Raw genomic sequence first — 7,890 nt, forward strand, 5'->3', positions numbered from 1 at the left:
ACGGGTTGGAGCACCAGAGCATCCCAGGAAGAGCGAGCCCCGGGAAGCATGGTGACTTAGCTGCAGTTTCTTCCCATGCTCCTCTTCTGGGTAAAAACCAGGGATGCAGCCTGGTCTTTGAAATGGTAAAGCTTCCTCCTGTACAGTCTAGGCAAATCACAGTATGTAGGCTCGTTGTGAAGCAATAAAAATATTAAGCTGGGTAAGAGGATGGATAGAGCAAATAGCTCTATATAGAGATCCTTTATCCTTGTTTTTCTTGAAATGTTTGTCTAGAAACATAAAGATCGCTTGATTTATGACTTGTTCCACAAGCTCCAAATCAGATGGCGTTGGATTCAAAGCAGTGAATCTGTCAGCCTGGTATTACTCCGCAGCCAGGGGGGTGGTGCAAATTCCACACAACAACACATCCCTAGCAGCTACTCACTGGTATTATGGCAGGAGTATGTTACTTGTCAGCAGATAGAAGTGTGGAAGAATATGGCCCATCATGATTTTTAATCCTTCTCATAAAAATAAAATAAGCTTTGGGAAAGCTATCCAATGTTATTTAAAAATAGAAGAATGAGTGTTAGTGGTTTTATATGGATTACATAAATTACTAGTTTATTAGAAAAAGGGATAATTATAAAAAGTGAGAATTTCCCTGGAAGGGAACATTTAACTTCTTTGGGTTACTTTATGGATAATTTATTTTACATTTTAAATTAATTAAATCTTTTAAAGCAGAAATTTTCTTCTTTTTTTTTGTCAAAAAATGCTTTTCCTGCTTCAGAGCGACACAGATACTTGTGAGCCAGCCTCCGTGCTGCTCAGCACTAAGGCATGTGCTTGTGAAGCCATAGCTCAGTAAGTTACTGTGCGGAGCTTGGGTCATAGTCTGTGCATGTACTCTTAATTCAAGGCAAAGGTGATGTTGACTAACTTAAAAACCAAACACAGGAGATATAATCCAAAGGCTCCTATACTGCCCAGCTTTAGTTATGTCAGGTACACAAGTTAGATGCCTAAGCCAGGAGTTTAGTGTCCTTAGTTCCCGTGGAGCGTTTGGAGAGGCAGAGCACAGTTAACAGCCTATTTACCGCTTAACTTACTTGCTCTAAAACATAGTCAAAATTTTCACACAGGATTTATAACAACATAGCAAAAGCAGTTCAGGAGTCCATGAAAGTTAAATGAGTGCAAATTGCCCACTAAACAAACACACAGCCTAACTCTTCTGAGATGCAGGGAGTACGGGCCAGCGAACCTGCCTGGAGCGGAGTCTCTGTCTGGACATGTGTGCACCATCCCTTTGGAGACAAGGTGGTGGGGAGGGGCTGAGGGGGAGAATGCCATGGCCAGGAACCCCTTGGCAAGGTAGGTCAGTGCAGGTGTAGATGAAAAGCAATTTCTGCTCCCTGCTCAGTATGAGGAAGGGGCTGCGGCTAGTGCCAGGTCTACATGCCTTCCTCCCAGAGCTAGTCCTAGAGCGGTGCTGCGGGGACGCAGCCCTTTGCCTCCTTCCTTCCTGCCACTCACAATTTGGATGAAGAGGAAGAAAACATAGAAAAATTATCCCTTTTGCCGTGGCTTTTAATGGAAACTTGGTCTTGTAAAAAAAATTGCTTTTAGTTCTTTTGGTAAGGCATCTGAAAATGTTCAGGTTAAGATTCAGAAAAAATTGTGAGACTCTGGGTAACAAACTTTCTATTAAAACCAGGAAAAAAATAATGTTTTCTTGTAAAAATTCTTTAGTCCTCTGTACCCAAAAGTGGAGGGGAATAACTTTGTCCAAAACTAAAACATTTCAGCTTTCTGTCACTGAAAACCAAAAAGTTGTCATTGAATTTTTTGTGGTGAAAGTAATAGTTTCTAATCTAGTCCTGAGATTTTCCAGGACATTTAGGGAATAGTAGGTTGTGCTCTGCATGGGGACACAGGAGGCTGGAGCTTAGTTCTCAGCTTTGTCAGAAGTTTTTGACAAGCTGCATAATCTAATTGGGTATGTCTACATGTCCGGATAGAGGTGGCCCAGGGCTCTGCTGGAGTCACTTCTGTCTGGTTTAGTAGAAAATAAAAGCCAGTTAATGAAGTGGTGGTTTAAAGCTACTTTAGGCAAGCTCAGCTCCCTGTCATTGCTTCCCCTCCTCAGAGACACCCTGCCACCTGCTCCTGCTCAGCTCAGCAGGACATTTTCCATATTTCCGCTGTTGCCCCCCTGCTCCCACTGCTGAGGCTGCCCCACCAGGCTCGCCCATGGAGCAGGGGGCTCGCCTTCAAGATGCCTCCAGATGGCTGAAGCCTTCCCTCTCGATCACACAAGACCCCAGGTGTCCGAAGTGTCAGGTGGATTATCGTGCTTCAGAAGGCATGGTCACACCAGCTGCCCACAGATTTCCACAGTCTCCAGGCTGTCTACAAGGCTCCATGTGGTCAGAAGACAGCCAGGTCCTTAAAGCCACTCTCACAGTCCCATATAGACCACTTTTCTGTTTCAGGTTTTCTTCTGTAAAATGGGAATAGTATCTTAGACCTGTTTTCTCACTTTAGTTTGTTAGGGCGCTCCGACAGGGTCTGTGTCTGTATATGCTGCCTTGGCAAATTAGGTTCCTGTAGTAGCTGCAGAGACACGGCTGTCAAAGTTTCCCTGGTATTACTGCTAAGGAAAGAATATAAATGCGTCTAAATACTCCATTTCGTTCAGATTTTTATAAGCATTTTGCTTTACTGGGAAAGATCCTCAACTGTTGTAAATTTGGCAGGCATCCACTGAAGTGAGAGCAGCTCTACCAACTTACACCAATTGAGGAGCCTGGCCCCAAAGTAAGCTTGAAAAAAAAAGTAAGCTTGCTGTAGGAATCCTTTTGTTAATACAATTAGCATATTTTGTGTTTGCAGCATTTTTAAAGGTTCTGTTAAAAATAAATTCCTGAAGTCCTGGATAAATAAATAGTTGTACAGAAGAGTCCTCTGTAGCCACGAAGTTGCCAAAAATTATCAGTAATCCTCAGTCAGATGGAATGTACAGTTGGCAAGGGGATGGCAGGAAAAAGTCCTCACCAGTTCTGCCTCATATTCCCATACAATGAGAGATGCCAAGTTTTTCCGTTAGTGTCTGTGATGCAATTGAAGATGGGAGTGTTTGTCATTAAGGAGACCTTGTTTTAGTTAAATAACCAGTGAAGGGCTCAGTTCGGTTGCATATTTTTCCATCACTATAGACATTGTTTTCACACAAGCTGCTTTATTTTGTTAATGAAATGTGACCCTCGTTTCTTCTCCCTCTGCATTTAACTCAATTTAGGTCAAAACACAGAATATGCAAATGAAGAACCACAAGTCCAGCCCACTAGTGATGTGGTTTTAAAGTCCTGAATAAAAACAAAAATTATTTACAGACTAGTCTGGGGCAATATATGCCTTAAAAACTGACATCCAGGATCTTGGCAGCTGACATATGTATTTATTTAGGCTTTGACATTGCTAGGATTTATAATTTTGGGGGGGTTGGTTTTTTTGGAAAGTGACTAGTGATTTTAAGGGCCTTTATTCTGAGTGACGATATTCAGACAAATGAAACTGGCACGTGCTCCCTGCTGCCTGAAACACTACTTTATTTAAGCCCTATGTGGTAAAGCTTTGAGCTTTTGAGGAACCCCAATCCTTGTCAATTCTGTGTGTCTTGGCCCCTGGGCACAGTGCATGTAAGTGGATAATGGGCCAAGAGCTGTTTTTATTTAAAACTGTGGAATTCCCACTTGGTTCAGCAGGAATTACACCTGTTCAACCCAGGCCCAGGAATTGAAATCTAATCCTGCTGCATCAGAGCACAGTCACACCACGCCATCAGAGCCTCCCCACGCTGTTTTGTTTCAGAAGTGCCATGCCTACACCAGGCACACCATGAAGATGAAGTAACAGAGTAGTAAGGAAATGGGAATCTGCTCAACCAGAGGATCTCCAGTCTGTTTGACTGGATCCAGCTCTAATAAAATACACCTACTAAATGTTCCACCATTAGATTTCTGTGATGGTTCTACACCAACAGGAAAGTTATAAACACTTTGCTGCTTAGCAAAAAACATCTGCTGAAAAGTTTAATAGCTTAATTGCAAACTTTTAAGTGTGTAGAAATGTTCAATAGTCCGAGGAGTAGAGCTGTAGTTACAGGAGTGACTGTGTCTGCCTAACAGTTGCAACTTTTCAATTAGCCCTGAAGGCAGACATCTGAGAACAGAAAATCAAGAGAGACTGAAAGGATTTGCCATCATTGCCATGATTAAGCTGCCTTCGTACTCAATTTTTCAGTGTTTTCCTGACCACCAAAACATAAAGGCAAGGTCTGAACTATTTAAGGACTAATACAGCTCCAGATTAAATTAATATCTACATTATAGCAGCTACTTACTGTGACTGTCAAAAGTTAGTTTTACCCCAGAGAGAAGGTACAAAGAAAACAATGGAGGGTCTTCTATGTGAAACCCTGAAATCAGATACTAACAGTCATGCAGAGTTGTGCAGATGTAATACAATCTAACCTTTTCATGTTTAGACTAAAGCATTTTCATTTAACAGTATACTTAACGGAACAGCGTTAAACCAGCCACAAAGAAGTGACCTGGCATGTTTTGACTATAATAAGCATTGATTCCATGCCTATAAATTTTATAGTTGAATCAATTATACTCGTTCTTTATAGGATTAAAGAAAACGTTCCATTTCAAATGGAATTTTTTTAATTCTCGTGACAGAGAGGAATTGAAGGGGAAAAAAAGAAAAATGAGTGAGCAATGCTAAAATTATTAAGAAAATGCCTAGACTATTTTCTCCCAGAATAAAAGCTGTCTAGATAGAATATTTCAGCCTGTGGAAAGATCCACAAACACTGAAAATATTTCTTATTTCCCATGAAGTGAGAGAAGAACCAGCTGTGGTATTTCGCTTCCCAGAGCAGTTAGGAGATGACACTCAGAGCTCCCTGTGGATGGTCTGGATGGTCCTGTGCCATCAGACTCAGCACGGAATGGGAAGGCAAGTGTTCTTCTGGCAGAAACAGCTTGGGGGCTCTGAGAAGAGCTCAGTTAAATGTTCATCTCTGCCACAAGCTTCCTTGGGCAACACACCTTTCATGTGACAGTACAAAACATATTTATAGAGTGCTTGGTCAAATGGGACTTTCAGTCTTTGGTGGGACTGCTTGAACACAAATCCTAATTATTTCTTAATGGATGCAATTAAATGATGTCTGTGAAATGCATTGTTCTCAATTCTTTTTGCCTGTTGAGTGGTAGAGTTGCAAAATCGAGCAGCAGGGAAATGATACAGCTCTGAAAATCTTTGGGTTTGTGGTTTCTGTATTTGGCTACTGAGTATGAGGGTTTTCAAGTACTTTTCAAATTACCTATCATGCTACCATTAGAAAGCAGACATATTTCTAATGTTCACAGAGAATTCACATAAATATCAAAGGCCCTTTAGAGTCTGTCACAAAGCAAGGAACAGAAGCCAGAGTAGAAACTCTTCCCTTTGAGCCACATCTCCTTCTGGGATGAAAACACCCACTTTACTACACTGAAGACAGATTATGAAGTAGCTTGTGACAGATACCAACAACACAAACCATAACTCTTCACAGTCTCTGAAACTCAGACAAACTTGTGCACTACAGTAGTCTTTATTTACAAGTGCTGCAAGTAAGGTGCCAGTCCAGAAGTGCTAAAAGATTACATCATATGTAAGGATTGAAATCATATCCTTGGTTTATTCAAAAGCAACTAGGACACAGTTTATATCCTAAAGTTTGGGGCATATGTTACCTGTTCCTGTGTATCCACACAAAATTTTGCTTTAAGACAGTAAAATCTAATGTGTGACCCAAACAAAACCAGCCCAGTGAGCAATAAATTTTCAGTGACAGGCAGTAAAACACTAGTATGGGTGCACACCTCTGAAAGTTCTACTGAGAGCTTAGAAACCCCTGAGCAACCAAGTGTGCACTCACACCCTAGTGACGGAACGATGCCTACCAGCATGGAGGTGGGAACCGTGGTGGTTCCTCCTGCCATTACCACCACTCAGGGCAGTATATGCCCGTGACTGCACAAGCATCACTGCAGCTGCACAATCCCCCTTGTCAGTCCCTGTACTGCAAAGAAGTACCAGCCCAGCGGACAGCAAAACTTGTTGCCCAGAGCAGCTCACTCCACCCTGTGAGGGATCCTCTAGATCAATGAGAGATCATCCAAGGAGAAGAAAGAAAAGGAGCTGTTGGCTGCTCTTTTGCAGTTACTGGAGGCCAAGGCCTGGGGCAAATGCAATCATTTTGAGGAACCAAGTGCTGTAGCTGATCAAGGTGGACTAATTTATGATGCTTGATTTTATAGTTCTAGATTAATTATACTTTTCCCCCCTCCCAATTACTCTTAAGTACCTGATAAAACCATGCCCAAGCAAGTTTCCATAAAATGAGGGGGTGTGAGCAGCTTCTTTTGAAAGATACACCAGAAGTTTTGCATCAGAAACAGTAAAACACCCTTGAAGCTTCTACAAGCTGCTGCTAATGACTTTTCAGTTATTTGGACAGTATTTTTAAGTAGATGAGATTTTAAAAACTCTCCTGGCCTAAAAATCTGTGAAAAGATACTGATACCCCTTTGCTTCTTTAGTTGGAAACAGTATAGTACAGACAGTATCGTAAGCATCGTCAGAATAGCAGGTATCAGGAGAGCTGGGAATCCATGAGTAGCTGGGAATGCTGAATTTCTTTGTACTCAAAACTGTATGGCATTATGTCTGGTATCTGTGTGAGCACGGATAGGCAGTTCAAGACAACACATATGCATGTATTAAAATCCCGTTTAGTCAATGAAATTCTGTAAATGCGTAACCTTTAAGAGCTGTTGCATGCATGCAATAAGCCTGTAGTTAAAGATGCCCTTCAAAGATTTCCTGAACTCAGGCTGGAAACTGCAGTAAGGTAGGTTCTGACCAGGTGAAAACGGATTCTTTTTGTAAGGAGTTTTATTTCACCCACAAATAGCATGCCCTGGTTTGCCATCATTAATAGCCTAATATGGTGTGTGATAATGTAACATTTCCCTGATTGTTTTGTTTTTTATTTTTAGAATAGTGGCATTTATATAACCGTCTTGGTAGAGATTTAGGGTACAAAAAACCCCTAACCAAGGCTGCAGCTATTAACCTCATGTGTTGTGTTTATAAAAAGCCACTTTAATACGGTGCTGTATAAAGTATGTATAAAAAGAAAAATCCATTACAACCAAGGGGATTTTCAATGAAGTATTAGCCTGGTAAGAGGGTTAACAAGGTTGGTGCTTTTTTCCCTTCCTTTTTTTTTTTTAAATCAAGGCACAACTTAGTATAAGCAGTTAATGTGCAGTTTCGGTGCCACAGATTAAATTGTGCAGGCAAAAGTACTGCAGGGTTTTTGTAAAGACATATATTCAGTTCATTGATACATATAAATAAGATTATACCCTTTCCCCTGTATTTGCATTAGCCAAGACAAGTATTAGACATCATAATACAGAATGGTTATTCAGAGTTCACTAATTATGGCTTCGTATCTTTAAATGAGATTATAATATGGCCAGCTCTGGATCCTGGTACAGCCTGACTGAGTTATGCTGTGACACTTGGAGGCAGCAGAAAAAGAGCCTGGAAAAAAAGTTCACAAAATAATTCCATATCGAGTTAGTAAGAGTATGTGTGTGCAAGGCAGGAGAGAAAATGGATCTTAACCTGCTGGTTATTAACAGCTGCTCCAGAGCTGGGATTTCTGATGCTGTCAGCTGACAGTGCAGGTGCTGAAGGTAAATAATAGCAAACTGCATTAAACCAGGCAGTGAGGAATCGAGGGTGGCTTCCTCCCAAACGCTCCCACGC

This window comes from Falco punctatus (genome assembly GCF_963210335.1).
Source record: "Falco punctatus genome assembly, chromosome: 1".
NCBI lineage: Eukaryota > Metazoa > Chordata > Aves > Falconiformes > Falconidae > Falco > Falco punctatus.